The sequence below is a fragment of the Rattus norvegicus genome, chromosome 15, assembly GCF_036323735.1.
Source record: "Rattus norvegicus strain BN/NHsdMcwi chromosome 15, GRCr8, whole genome shotgun sequence".
Taxonomy (NCBI): domain Eukaryota; kingdom Metazoa; phylum Chordata; class Mammalia; order Rodentia; family Muridae; genus Rattus; species Rattus norvegicus.
Window position 1 is genome coordinate 103,813,965 of NC_086033.1, and position 15,515 is coordinate 103,829,479.

Below are 15,515 nucleotides of genomic sequence, written 5' to 3' on the forward strand. Positions count from 1 at the left end.
ACCCTCTGTAATGGGATCTGATGACCTCTTCTGTGTGTCTGAAGGCAGCAACAGTGTACTCATATAAATAATATTTAAGAAAAAAAATTCTCACATGACATTGAATAATGCTGGTTTCAAAACTCCTCCTGGTTTAGTCTGACTTACAGGGTGAGGTCATAGGACTGCCTGGAAAATTCCAATGTGACTCTTTTCTCTTTTTATATTTAGTGTATTCACATAGTACTGGGCGTCAAAAAAGTTTAGAAGCCAGCTCGTAAAGTATTTGCAGTTCGTGTTGTCTTGCCTGTCGAACACCATGATTTTTGTAGCTGTCTTGAGTAGACGCAGGCTATTAAGTCTGAAGACAGCAACAACGAAGGGCACGAGACAGAAATAGTCCAGAAATAGCCTTGTAACATAGTTGAATGGATCAGCATGAGAGAACCTGAAGGAACCAGCCTCTGAGGGAAAGGTGTATTTGGGGTGACTGCTCTAAGCCATTGAAGGTTGCTGGACACTATGACATTTCGACTTTTTCCTGTATTCAGGGTGCCTTTGTGGCTTTCGTTCTGCAGTGGAGACCAGCTGATAATGGCCCTTGTTTCTCATTGGCTTTGTAATCTCAATTCTCTGCCCCTCGTATAATGCCCTGTTTGTTTTGAGACTGGTGCGCTGCTGGCCAAAGAATTAAACGTTTGTTTCACGGTGCTTGTTTTTGAAGAATTCAGTTCTGGGTACATCTTCACACTGCTCGTAAGAATGGAGGCGTATCGGACAATCGGTACCGTATAGGCTGTAGGAGGATTATGTATGTAAAGGAAAATAAAGTATGATAAAATGTTATTTCAATCTAATTACCGAAGAACCTGAATTATACACCATTCATAAAGATGTACACGTTTATTAATTATGGTGACATACAGCAATTTGAGCTGGCCAAGGGTATCTCATCTAAGAATGACCCTTAAGAGGCTCTTTCTTATTAGTGAAGAGATAGGAATGATTTATAAGTGGCGTTAAGATATTTATATCTAAATGAATGTTAATGAGATGGCTGAGAAGTTTGGTCTTGTAAGTAGGGTAAATATTCACATCAGGATCCTGTCAGCTTAAGACTTGGCTTTTTCATCAGGCGAGCTCTGTATACGTTTTAATTCCATAAATGATCGTAGGTAAACTTTGGCTGAGTCTGGGGGACGGTTTCCACTCACAGGGGAATTCTGATCACTTTCTGGTGGCTGTCTGCCTGGAAATTTGTTGTGAGATGTTCTTTGATGCCAAGCCCAAGTTCGAAGGGGAAAAGAAGCTGGGATCACTTAGTGATGCCTGCCAGGAAGGGGAATTGGGGAACTGGAGGACCAGGTGGCGTTCATTTGCTAACCTTGGCAAAGGCTCATGCGAGATGTTCTCAGGGATCATCTTCATACCTACGAAATGGTAATGACTTGTGTGTTACTGTGGACACGATTTCTGGGTGTCTTCAAGACCCAACAAACAGCGATTTTTTTTTTCTACAGGAGTGGTAGCTATTTAAGTATCTTAATTTATGTCTTCCTTGGAGAAGAACATTTGAGCTAAGTTTAGCTACATAGAATACATTTCTATTTTTACTTCCTTTGAGGAACAATTTTTTTTTTATAACTCTCTTTTGAATGTGTTTTGTTCTTTGGGTTTTTTGTTTGTTTGTTTGTTTGTTTGTTTGTTTTTAAGGTAGGAGAAGACTGTTATTGTGAGATGGGTCCTGTGACATCATGTTTTAGTGTTTCACTTTGGATTCAAGTGTAATTATTATTTTAGTTTTCGAAGGAAAGTGAGAAAGCACTTATTTCCCTCCACTAAAACAGATTTGGAGACCAGACCAAGCCCATAGGGCACCACTATCTTCTTTGAACTTGAAGCTAAAGATGGAAAACACATTAAGACTGAAAAGTAGGGGACTGCCCTTAAAGTGTCGTCTGTGGTCTAGGACTTCAACGTTTACTTTCAGAATATAATGCTATTGGCAGCCAAAGAGATGGATATTATTGTCCCACTATACGGGCCAGAAAAACAAGGTCCCCGAAGCCTGACTATTCACCCGTTTAGAACTGAAATTAGGACCAATCTAATGGAAGTCTTAGGTTTAAGTAGATGTTATCTGTCCCAACTATTAAACAGGACTCTTGGAGGGGGACATTTCTGCATCGAGTAACAGAACTGGGGTTGTAAACAGTGTGAGGTGTTAGCTACTGTTCTCTTGTGCTCTCTCTCCCTCCCTCCCTCTCTCCCTTATTCCTTCTCCTCCTCCTCCCCTCCTCCTCCTCCTCCTCCTCCTCCTCCTCCTTCTTCTCTCTCTCTCTCTCTCTCTCTCTCTCTCTCTCCCTCCCTCCCTCCCTCCTTTTTATTAATTTCTCTTGCTGAATTTTTGACCCTGTGCAGAGAAAGACCCACTGTGCAGACACTTGAAGACAGGCCTCCCAAATGTCGTTTCCCTTCCTGCTGAAGGGAACAGACCTTGCCTTTATGAGCTGCTAACAGTCCGTTTTTAGCACAGAGCCAGGAGATTGTCCTAATACACTTAGTGCTGTTCCAAAAATAGCACAGGGGCGGGTGGACCATAAATCTGAATCACTTATAGGGCTCACAGTGGGACCCACCAGTGCTTGGTAATCTTGGTTGCTGAACCTCAAGAATTAGGCTAGCAGTTGGAATTCTTTGCCAGCGTGTCACGGCCCATCTGTTGCACGCCTATTGTCTGCCTGTGGCGTTTAAGCAGATAGGCAAGCTAGAAGCTTCCTTATTCGCCAGGTAAAACTCTGCGTAGACATGGGCTGATAATATCCATGGTAATAATTACATGAAAATAAAAATCTGTGTCGACGTGCGAGGAGAGATCCAGGATGCCCGGTGTGCTTCCTTGAAAAGACGAGTCACTAAAAATGGCAGGGTGGTGTGCTTGTTCCTTTCTGTTTAGGACTTCAGAGAGGGATAAACATCCGGATTCTTGCCATGTTCCCAGTATGAGAACCCCGAAAGATGTCTGTCCTCTGAAAAATGTCTGTTCCCCTTCAAGGGTATGCTACTTCGGTTTTGAAGATTCTGTATTGTCATCTGAGCCTGCTGTGCTGTCAGGCCTGGGGTGGATGCTGCAAGGCCCGGTGGCTGGGGTTTTATGGGATGGTGCCCCACGCTATACTCTAACCTCCTGTTCATTGAAGGTGCTAGTATAGCGGAAGCATTAGCACGTGTGTTCCAGCCTAAAGGGTCATGGTTAGAACAGTGGTAGTGTTGCTGTTACAGCAACTTAGGAATGTAGATGCTTTGTTTAGTTCATTTCTTAAACAGCTTTAAGAAAGAAGAAAGACAGACAGAGCGAATTAATGAACCATGTCACTTACTCCACATTTTAAACCACATTTTGGTTTATTAGAATTATTTTTTATTTATTTTAAATCCTTTCATAGATAGCTAGTATTTGAATCTGTGGACTAATCGATTGATCTTCCTGTAAATTTTATCCTCCTAAATCTAAAAAAAATACTGAGTCAAAATTTAAAACAACACAAATTTTGGCAACTCTTTCACCACATGCTGTAACCTCCTGTGTTTGCCATGGGACAGCCTTGTTCTTGTCTAGTGTTTTATGTGCCATGGGAAATAATATCTCTTGGCAGCAACTCCTTCTGGTATTTATGACTCCCCAATTTAGCATGTAATTATTTATTTTTTACCCTAACAATTTATTCTTCATAATATTTTGTAGTTGCCGTTGAGGTTCTTGTACTTGGCTGAATAGCTGATTTGGCTGAAGCATCAAACAGTGATTATAGGTCCTGGATAGCTCAGATTCAGGATTCACCACACGTCTTGACCACCCATCTCCAATCCATGGGCTCCTGGTCCCCAAAGAAACCCCACCATGGCACAGTGTCTCTGTGTAAACTGTGAAAGATTAGAAGTTGTATATTAGTCATTGCTGTGAGAATAATAGAATCAAAGTAAGGCCCTTCTCAGAGTCCCTCTTTCCCTTCTGGAATCTTATGAGATCAAGGGAGTAGCAGGCTTGCAGGGCAGGACCCTTCACGAAATGTTCCCACTGCCACTTATGGTGTCTTCGTGGTTAATTCTATATTAGTTATGTTTTATTATTAGAAACAATAATAAGCAGTTATAATTTAATATTTTATGCCAAGCCTATGAAAAGTGTTATGCAAATTTCACTATTATTAGAAAGCTACAATTTGTAAGCCATTGGCTTCTTTTATTTGATCTTTTAAACACTGGCCACCCCTACCCCCCACCACAACCCCACTGAGTGAATCAGAATTATCCAAATTATCATCACGTTGTTTAAATACTGAACTATGTTTTTACCTCATGACTTTTCCCTTCAGTAACACATAATTTCTGATACGCAGTTTGGACAACAGACCGTGATATTTAATATGACTCTTGTGATATCTAAGGGGAGCATGGTTCTCAATGGTAAACTGTATCCAGGCTTGGTTGAGATCATATTTTTGCTAATTTTCCACCTTCTTTCATTGGAGAATGTTCTGAAGGGCTGGGAGGTGTATCCACGTTGCAAAAATGACCATCCTGGGATCCTAGTAGCATTTGACCTGCTGTTCCCTAAAGTGAGAAAATAACATGTTTGGGAGCTTAATGGCCAGAGGGGACATTTTTAGGCTTTTTTTAAAAACTTAGATTCTTTATATTTAGTTCATTTGCTGAGAGTAAAGCCTCCTTTCCTCCAGAAAAAGGTATTTAAAATCATAATACTAAGTTGTTGGACCTGCCATTCTTCAGTGTTAGAAAATCCACTTTAAATTTTTTAATAACACTATTGTATTATTAAAGTGTATGTATGTCTTGAGACCATATTTGTTTCAACAGTTCTTGTGACTCAATATTCAGTTGGTTCAAATTGTTTATCTTTGTACACTATGCCGTGGTTATAAACACATAAATCCTAATTTTCTAATTTCTGACTTTTTCTTTCAAAGTGGGATTCGAGGAAATGCTCTATTTTTAATCCATTATGTATCTTGGAATACTTTGGTTTACCTATTAAGGCTGTGATGTGATTGACTATTTAGTAATGGCGATTACATTTCTCCCTTAAAACTTAGATATTCTGTTATTGGCTTCTACTGTTTTGTGTTGTTGGAAAGAAATTGGAAACTGTTCATTTGTGGTTAATTTTGGGACAGAGGAGTCCAATAATTTATAGATCTCCCATGGTCCTTCCTCGTGATTGCTGGGGGAATGCAGACCCACTGAACTGTGCGTGGGAGTCGCTGAGATATACGAACTTCTTATACCACTTGGTAGCCTCACTCTCCGATCTTCCTCAGATCACTGCTTGGGTTTAATTTGTCCTTTTATTGCATTATTTTCCATCCACGAACAGTTAATAGTTCCTGATAGGGTCTTCGTCTTTGGACTTCCATGTCAGTCTGTAGCTCTTGGGTGACTTCAATCTCTTCCTGTTTCCCCCCCTCTGTAGTCCATAAATTTATGTGTCTCCATCTCATGGATTCTACTTTGAACACTGATAGCACATTCTGTCAATTTCACTTTAATTCTCCAGTCAAAATGTCAGTGGCCTCCCCTTCTTATCGGATATGTCAAGGGACTGTTACACTTGCTCTGTCCTGTCTTTCCTTTGCAACTCCTCTCCTCTTTTATCTTCCCGAAGCTTTCTTGATCTTTAATGAAAATGAAAACTATGTAGCAACACCACCGTTTCTTAAGTTTTACTTTTGTAACCACAGACCCTCTGCGATCCTTACAATCCTCCTTTCGGTTTGTGACATGCCCAGCTCTTCCAGAACTTCCTGTTTGTTTCTCTTTATTCGCTCCTGCTGAATGAAAAGAGACCTGCCCAGGCCTGCCTCCCCTGGATACAAGCCAGGGCACCGCCTCTTACACCTCCCCATAAGCATTAAGTAGGTCCCCTGATGTGATTTGATTCAGTTCAGTGATACAGCAGCCTCAAACAGCACTGTGGTCTCCTGGGTGTCTCCAGCAGGTAGATATGTCCTCCTTGCTGAGTTTCATATTGTCAGGGGTAACTTCCTTCACTTCACCAGCAGGTCTGGCAGGCAGCTCAGCCTGGCCAGGCCTTCTTCTGGTTGCCTCTTCAACTTTGAGGGGACGCCCTTAGGATATCAGCTCTTGATTTGCCTTTGCTACTGGAGAGCACGGGGATTTCCCTCAGTTGTGACCAATAGAAGCACGGAGACTTCAAGACCTGTGCTGTTCCCAGTTCCTAATGAAACAAAGTTTTCTTCTAACTGGAGACTCTGTGGGGCAGGTTAGGTCGACTTAGCATTCAAGCAGACTTCAGCTGTAGTGGGAGACCTAGAGTTTCAACATTAAACATTGGCTTTTGTATCATTTTTATTGGCTTGCAGTAATTTTGATTCTCAGTTGGACACGTGTGCCTGTTTTCAACAAGAGAATCCTATCCCCCCCCCCCCTTTTGATTATATTTGTAGTTAAATCGGGCGGTGACTCACTGGGGCAGAGTATACGTTGACAAGTTAACTTACTCCCTGCTTTCCAGTTTTCAAAGTAATGCTTGTTGAGTTGAACATTGATTCTACACGCAGAGTTCCGTTATCTTGCATTCTAAGTTCTTATGTATACAGGTATAGACATGTCATCTGTCCCAACTATGTATTATGTATGCACATAATACATTTAAAAAATTTAAGAAATTTCTAATTGAGTTACGTGTCTGTTCCTTCAGCAGTAATCAAGTGTGGCCTTCATTGTCTTAAAGAACATCCTCATGTTCTAAGACTTCCCCCATGCACTGTGATTACTTTAAAAAAAAAACCAAAAAACAAAAACTCTGTCAATTCTTTGTTTCTTCTTTCAGAGAAATATCAAAATAAGCACACTGACACCAACCTTCCCTAACACTAAAATAACCTCTGAGATTTTAATAAAATTGTATTGACTCTACAATTTGGATTAATAACTAGAATTTTGATTATTTTTTATTTATGTGTATGCCGGCATGTCTGTGTAAGTGATTGCCACCCACATGTGGTTGAGTACCAGTAAAGGCCAAAGGGGGGCCTTGGATATCCTGCAACTAGAGTTGTGAGGCTCCCAGATTAGGGGCTGGAAACCTAATCAAGTCCTTGGCTAGAAAAGCCAATGTCCTTAACTGCTGAGCCATTTCTCTGTTTTAAATAAAAACAATAAAGTTGGGGAAAGAGGTCAGGGGAAAAGAATTTGCCTGGTATATGCGAACTCCTCAGTTCCGTCTCCAGCACAGACACATTAAAAACAACGAACCCATTATGAGCGTTCGATTTGAGTCCCTCAGCTACAAAGGGAATAGAGAAACAGAGCAGAAGGGAGAAAGAGAGCTAATGGTTACCTGTGTGGAGTTATTTAAATATCACTGCACATCCTGAAGTGAAACTCATTCATGCTTCTGCCAGTCCAGTATGTTTTTCAGCTAGAATTACTCCTAGTCCTCTTATGTTTATGAAGCTACATAAGTTGAATATTTTATTCTGCCTGATCACTGGTATAAACCTCTTTTTTTTTCTATTCTTTTTTTCGGAGCTGGGGATCGAACCCAGGGCCTTGCACTTGCTAGGCAAGCGCTCTACCACTGAGCCAAATCCCCAACCCCGGTAGAAACCTCTTGTTCAGTAATCCCATTTCCAGCAATCTGACTGAGCCCACTTTTTCCACATGAGGAATAAAGTAAGTTCTCTTGGGTTTTCTGGGTCTGTAATCAGATCATGTTCAGATGACAACTTGTCTCTTTTTGTCCAATGACTATGTTGGAAATTTGTGAGGCAGTAGTATTTTAAACATTGTATATAATGGCTACAAGTGTCCCAAGAGACGGCATCAGACTTTGTTCATCTTGCTAACTAAAATCTATTTAAACACTACATTTTTATTAGATATTTCATGTTATAAATGAAGTTTCTAGTAGTATACTTAAGATTGGTCACATGTAAAGTCCGTGTTTTAAAGAAAATTTGATTGTGATATACATTTAAACTAAAGATTGATGATTCTTTCTTGCTGTGATTTATTTTTCTGTCTGTCCGTCCGTCTGTCCATCTTACATGCTACAACTCCTTAGTCTGTCCTTGTTAGGGATGTATCGTTGGGCTTGCAAATTTTCTTGGCTTGAGTTGCTCATAGTTGGAAAATATTGCCAAGAAAAAACATAAATTCTCCTGAAACTCTCATAGTTCCAGTTGATACTAATATGTTAGAGACACCAGCAACAGAAAAATTAAAGTGGTCTCATTCATAGCTGCCATTCAGTTTTTGGAGGCCTGGCTTCTGAGGCCTCAGAGTGTCTAACTGGAAGAAATCTTGGCATTATTCATACAGAGAATCTAAGCGAGTTTCAAGTTTAATAATTTTCTTACCAAAACCTTTTACCTTGTAGATTAGTGGCAGTCAACATTCTCTTTAGAGACGGCATTAATCTGTATCCTGGTTCATGGATATGTCATAAGATATTTTCTGGAAACTTACATGTTAAAAATGTGTTAGATTTCTCTTGGGAATTTAATTTTTTTCTAGACATGTCCAATTTTAATTATTTAATGCTGCTAAGGAGCAGTTAGATATTTAGAGACAGCTTTTATACAACAGAGTCATGTGCTGGTTAGTTTTGTCAGCTTAACACAGACGTTCACTTATCTGGTAAGCAGGAGTCTCAATTGCAGAATGGGTTTTCAGCAAATTGGCCTGTGGACACATGTGACACATCTGTGTGACCTTTTTTTTTTTTTTTTTGATCGTTGGGTTGGTGTGGGAGCCGACCCAGCCCACTGTGGGCGGTGCCATTCCTAGATGGGTGGGTCTGGGCTGTATAAGAAAGCAAGTCAGTAAGCAGAATTCCTCCATGGCTTCTGCTTCAGTTCCTGCCTCCAGGCTCCTGCCCTGAGCCCCCGCCCTGGATTCCCTCGATGCTGGACTGTAACATGTAAGTCTATTCAATCTCTCCTTCTCTGCATTGCTTATGGTCATGGTGTTTATCACAGCCATAGAGAAGCAACTTAGAACAAACCATGACCAAATTTGATGATAATTATGATTTTTCTTTGTGAAAATAAAGCATAATTCACCGAATTTTAGGTAAAGATGGAAAGATTTAGTTATAGCGAGGCAAAGTATTTAACAACATTCTGAAGTTAGACCAACAAGATTTTGCTTGTGAAAGTTTCAGTGAAACAAAATCAGTTCTAGTTACTATAGCTTTGAAACGTGTTTCCAGAACACCTTTTAAAGAAAATCTAAACATTTAATTTGAACTTCCCTTTTGACATTTTTCTTTCCCTGTGCCTTCTCCTTTATTTTTGATTCTTAAGATTGCAGGGTTACGTGGTCCTCTACAGTTCTCAACCTCCTTTTAATCTATTCTATTGTGTTCAGACAGTGTACGTTTTAAAGAGAGATAATACGTGATGGCTGTTTTGGAGGCAATCATGCCTCTTTCTGAGATGAGCAATTACAACTGGAAGCCACAGCACACTGCTCTGCCGTGGCTTATGCAGCCGGTTTCCTTATTTTTCAGTAAATAAATTAGTGCATGGGGTTCCCAGCCCAGGTGGTGGCAGTGATGTCAGAGTGTTCTCCTGCGCCTTGCAGGCTCTGGGCTCAGAAGCAGCGTCACTACCGCCTCCGAGGAGGGCTAGAGAGTCAGACGGATTATTAGCTATAATGAACCCTGGCTTCTGCTCCAAGGTTAGCAAAGCAGATCCCCACGGGTCTCAGGCATCTCCCTGGAGATCCGCCCTTCTCTAAGAGGCAAGAAACACAGTTGCTAGCATGTCGGAGGTAGAAGGAGCCGGAAGTAGCTTGCTGATCAGTGTTTCTCACGTGTCTCCTCTAGCAGCATCCACATGGCAGGCGGAAAGAGCATTGCGTTCTTCAGGCCTGGAAGGGTTGGTTAATAAGCCTCTTTGTTTATTTTCAAAGGCTCTTAGATCTACTTTCCTCTACATTCCTGTCTGTGCCTTTATCGAAGATACATTTTAAGTTACTGGAAGATACATTTTAAGTTACTCGCCGCCTAAGTATTTTACTTTCTCTTGGGCTCCCAACAACCTGAACTTCAGCCGATGCTTCTGAGGGCTGCAGTGTTTACATTTGGCTCTGTGGCCGCCTCATCTGGGCCTGGCGACCTCTGCCTCGTCGAGGCTGATCATGTGTGTGGGTAAACTGAGGCTGAGAGGGCAATTGTGACTTGCTCCAGATCTCTCTGTTGAGATGTAGTGTACAGAAGTTAAGACTCTTTGAACTCTGTCCATTTTCTGAAAAACAAACTACTCCCAGAGAGGGAGATCTGTAAGCAAGGAAGGACCCTTCCGTTCTGGAGGGAGAAATGCTGGCGGCCCTTTCTCTCGGGAACCTAATGAGCCTTTTACCTAATGAGCTGTGCTTGGGGTGGAGGAAGAGGGTGACTGAGTCAGTGCTCTCTGGCATCCACCACACACACACACACACACACACACACACACACACACACACTCCAAGGACTCCTTGTTTGGAAGGAAGGGAAGGGAGAACTAAGCCATCAGTTATGACAGAGAGAAGTGAATCCTTGCAGTGGACTAGCCTGGGGTCACAGACATTCCTTATCTGATTGGTTTAAAAACAAAAAGAACTATGATTTGCAGAAGTTTGGGATGCTTTCCCGATGAGTGAGGAGGCCTAGTGACAGCGGCTGGCAGCAGGATGAGCTGGTAGATAGACTTACAGAGTATTTGTAACTGATGAGTCATTCTTACTGGAAAAGTGGAAACAGGCAGAGACTCCCATTCCTGCCTGCTGCTGCAGGGCTGATCAGTGACCTAAACGGACGTTCCCATCAACAGTGTTGCCGGCTCCCTGTCATGGCTCCAGATGCGGCAATACCTAGTTCTGGTTTTCTTTAAGTCTTCCAGATACGTCCATGGGCCAGTGTAATGATCAGAGTGAAGTTTCAATGCAGATAGATGTCTAGGGCTCGTGCTTGTGTCTCTGGCTCTCAGTGCTGGGAACCTAATTAAGCAGCACCTCTCTTATCAGAGGCATCCTCCTGTAAAGTGTGAGGGAGGTGTTTTGATGCCCACAAAGAAGACACTTTTCAGTAGGCAAGATGCCATATGTACACACACACACACACACACACACACACACACGCATGCATGCACACACACGTGTGCACACACGCATGCATGCATGCATGCACACACACATGCGCACACACATACATGCACGTACACACACACACACACACACACACAAGGGCCCCACTGTAATCATAATCATCGCTTCACACTTCACTGCTAGTTAACAGTAGATGGTATCAGCAAGTCACACTTTAAAAACAAAAGAATAATGCATGTTCGAGTTACCCTTACCCTTCAGACATGTGCTAATGACCAAAGCAGGGCAGAAGTAAACCATCTAGGTTTGGGGAATATGCCAGACACATATCTAAAGCAAGCCAGCACGTGGCTTTATAATAATCTGGATATAAAAGAAAAGTGTTATTCAGATTCTCCCCCCACCCCTTCTTCCCTCTTCCTGCCCCTCTCATTTCTCTCTATCCCGTCCCTCCCTCTGTCGGGTTTGGTTTGATTCTAAGCCATTGGTTCTCTTGAGAAAGAGGTCAGACCAGTCTGAGTAGCAAACAGGCTTAGAAGAGCAATTGAAGTATGCACATGGGAACCCGGATGATAAAATCATTTCAGAAGATAATGAACAAGTGACTTGAGAGTTTGTCTTGAGGGCGGGTATCACAGGTTATGCCGGGTTATTAATTCCCCATCTTAGCAGTGTGTCTCTTTAAGAAAAAAAAAAAAACTTAAAGAAAATGGATACTTTTTTTTTTTTTTTAAAGAAATGCAGTGCCCGGGTGGAGGGAATAGCAAGGCCGAATGGAGTCCACCAGCTCGTAGGCCTGGGTAACCAAAATGCTTGCACCCGAGTGTGACGTGTATATTGGAAAATGGAGGGGAGTGCCAACAGTTAAGCTGAGAGCGGTTCAGTGGGGTCTACAAGGCCTCTGTTCCCCAGACACAACCCTAATGCTCAGAACTGGGTGGCCGTTGCAATGGAAGTAAATGTGAATTACAGCTTCACTGTGGGGCGAACTCCTCAGTTTTAGCACTTTCATCCTCCATGGACAAGCTTTAGGAGACTGCGGACCGGTTCCTCAGTCTCCCGTTCCATAAAATGGGAAGAAGCCTGTTTGGTACCCAGGTGTGACTGGTGACCAGGGCCAGAACAGCCCTTAGCTGCTTCCTTTCTCCCTGGTTCTCAGTGACAAACTGTTGGCCCATGGTTACCATGGTGACACAGCACAGGGCGAAGTTGCTTAGAAAAGATGACAAGTGGTGGCGGCAGGAGAGCGGAGCTGGGTGGTGATTAGCCTCCGAGGAGAAGTGACAAAAGGAGCCGAGCCCAAGTGAAGGAGACGGAGGTGCCCACTGCAAGGAGCCCTCCGCTAGCACTCCCCTCCACCCCACAGCGGACACTGACGTCATCTCATAGTGCCCACGTGTGTCCAGGCTGCTCCGTTATACGTTATTGCCTGGGCCATTTTATTCCTCAGAGTTCAGACACAGTAATATTGGTTGTTGATTTCAGTAACAGCTCAGGTTCCTTTAAGATAAGGCAAATGGTTGACTCAAACCCACTTAGGTAGACCACTCATTCTTGTGGCTTGAGTCATTCCATGTCAATGGCAATAAAGAAGTGTGGCTGGAAATCGCACCCCCCCAACCCCGACACAGACAACCCCTTCGAGAGCAAAGAAAAATTTCTGGAAAGCAAAATCTGTTTCCGAGCCGTTCGTTGTCAATAGCTCCTGAACTCCTGGGTTCTGCTGTCTGTGTTCAAACAGTAGGGCGTGGGGAAGACTTGCTTTGTTCAGCGTTCATGGAGTGTCATCACGAGTAGGTCACAGGTCTGTCCATGCTGACACCTACAGGGTCCAAGCAAGCGAGCAGGTTTCCGTCTTCTCTAAGGTGTGTTCGCCCGTGGAACTTTCCTTCCCCGTGTGTCATGTCTGGTTCTGTTCCAGTATTGCTGTGTACTGCACGAATAGTGAAGGTTGGTCAGAAGTAGAAAGAGCTGGAATGTTCTCAGCGTGGTGTGTCTTGATGTCCTCACCTTAGGAAGCACATTTTTGGCCCTGCCTCACAGGAGGCCACTGTCTGAGGTATCCTCAGGGATGTGCCAGTACTGGGGCGTTAGTTATTCTGAGCGTCTGCTCAGCTTGCTAGAACAAGACAGGCCGAAGTGGGAGGCCAGTGGAGCACCGTCTTTTAAGGACTTCTTCACAGCCTCTCAGGCTCAATGGCTTTTCCCCCAGATAGCCCGAGGCACCAGCACCCTCCTGCAGGTCTGCACCTTCAGCAGCTCCTTCCTGTCCACAAGGAAGTCTGAGGTGGCTGCCGCTCAGACCTGGCTCACAGAAACAGCTCCTACTGTGTTGGTGGGAGAGGAAAACGGGAGGAAGGATAACACAGCTATTGAGGTGCCAAGCCCCTCAAGCAGCTGGGGCTTATGACTTCTCCGACCTCTTGGCTCTCTTCCTCCCTGACCCTCTTTACCTGCTGAGTGCCAGGGAATAGCGCCGCTGCCTCCACTCCCTCCAGATCCCCCCAAGTCTGCACTCTACAGATGTCCCCCTCCCCATGACATATGCTCCCATTAGATCCCATGGCTCAAAGGGCCTGCTAACAAATCTAGGTCAAATGCAGTGGAGTTGATAAGATTTTTCACAAGAGTCCCTAAAAATACATTTCTCCTTAAACCAGCCTTGCCAGTCATCCAACAGCCACAGAACTTGAAGGACAGAAGTGGCTTTAGAAACTGCCAAGCCCCCTCCCTCTTAGAGCTCAGAACCTGGATTCCTGGGGAGCAGAAATAATAGCAAGAACAGCAGTGTCTGAGGACTGTTTCAAGTCCCATCTTGACGATGGAACAAAGTGCGCTGTAGGGGCAGGCGCGGACGGTGAGCTCTGGAGCCTGTCCAGCCATGTGGTCCCCATTCATTCTTGTGCTCACTCCTCGTCGAGCAAGGATTGGTCCAGTGTTTGCTATGTCCCAAAGCTAGGTGTTTTGCTAGGTGCCGGCGGATAGACAGCAGACCCCGTCCCTTTCTTACAGCCACCACATTCTGGCTGTAAAGTAAGTGTGTGAGCACTGAACCCTGACGAGGGCTTTGGAGGGAAATACAGCAGGGCAAGCCAGCGTGAGCAGGGAGCACTGATGCAATGTTACATCAGAAAAGGCTTCCCCGTAGGGTGACCTCCAAGACGTGACTGTCTGGGAGAGTATTCCCAGCAGAAGGATCCATGAGGTTAAAGGTTGGAGGCAGCGTGTGCTGCTTACCCAAGGAGCCAGATGAAGTCCAGAAGGATCAACGACCGAGAGAGATTACCAGAGAAGCTGTGGGACCAATCACAAAGGTCGTTGCAGACGAAGGCAGAAGAAGTCAGAGAAGGCAGGGACCAACCATGAAGGCCATTGTTGACTATTGTAAAACTCTTCACTGTCACGTAGAGGTGGGCAGAGGGCCGATCTGCTCATATTTCTGACTAGATTCCTTTGTGCTAATTGTTTGAAGGGAAGGAGGGGTGAGGTGGGAAGTAGGGGTGAGGTGGGAGGTAGGGGTGAGGTGAGAAGTAGGGGTGAGGTGGGAGGTAGGGGTGAGGTGAGAAGTAGGGGTGAGGTGGGAGGTAGGGGTGAGGTGGGAAGTAGGGGTGAGGTGGGAAGTAGGGGTGAGGTGGGAGGTAGGGGTGAGGTGAGAGGTAGGGGTGAGGTGAGAGGTAGGGGTGAGGTGAGAGGTAGGGGTGAGGTGAGAGGTAGGGGTGAGGTGGGAAGTAGGGGTGAGGTGGGAAGTAGAGGTGAGGTGGGAAGTAGATGGCTTGGGAGCCTATACTGTGAATAAACACAGAAATAAAGGTGGTTTGGCGATGGAGAGGCAAAGAAAATGGATAGCCGCCACATCCTGAATCTCTTAAGGAGGTTTGTCCATGTTGCTCGACTGTGTATCAGGTGCAGGGTATCTGAGGGAGGAAGAGAAGGACGAAGAGAAAGAGAGGAGCAGAGAGAATGGGTCTTTGGGAGACACTGCAGTCTCAAGCTCTAAAAATTGCCTGAGTTTAAAGCCAGGCAACTGGACAGACGAGCTCTGAAGCAGAGGCCTAGAAGGTACTGTAGCGTGCTCCTGTTCCACCAGGCATGAACTCTGCCATAGTTCTCCATGTTGCCTTCCACCTGAAAAGCCTAATCGCTAATGATGCTCAGTAAATGTTTGTTCTGGGCTCTACCCTGGTCTTATCTCACCATTAAATATGCTAACCCCAGGGTGAGAGCCATTATCTGCCTGCCAGTCGGTTCTACGCTGCTCCTCCTAGGCCATCGGCTCTTGCCTCTCTCTAGGTGACACCTGTGTGTGTTTCTTATCGCACTTTTTGAGCAGCCACGTGGTGGGCAGAAGGGAAGCTGCTGACTCTTCTGTTTTCTGAGCACCTGATCCTGGTGTGCTGAGCCCT

At 44.3% G+C, this 15,515-nt stretch overlaps 1 protein-coding gene across 14 annotated transcripts in view; it reads left to right on the forward strand.

The window, feature by feature from the left end:
* The window catches only part of Mbnl2 (muscleblind-like splicing regulator 2), a 157,694-nt gene that overhangs the window by 21,831 nt on the left and 120,348 nt on the right, over positions 1-15,515 (forward strand). For 3 of the 14 annotated variants that reach the window (XM_063274621.1, XM_063274624.1, XM_063274625.1), the window contains exon 1: positions 8,809-8,944. The exons of 10 other annotated variants lie outside the window; for them this stretch is intronic. The gene's annotated coding sequence lies outside the window, so the exon portion shown is untranslated. Of the gene's footprint in view, positions 1-8,808; positions 8,945-15,515 lie in introns of those variants that run through there. One more of the 14 variants, NM_001415048.1, reaches the window with a different exon arrangement.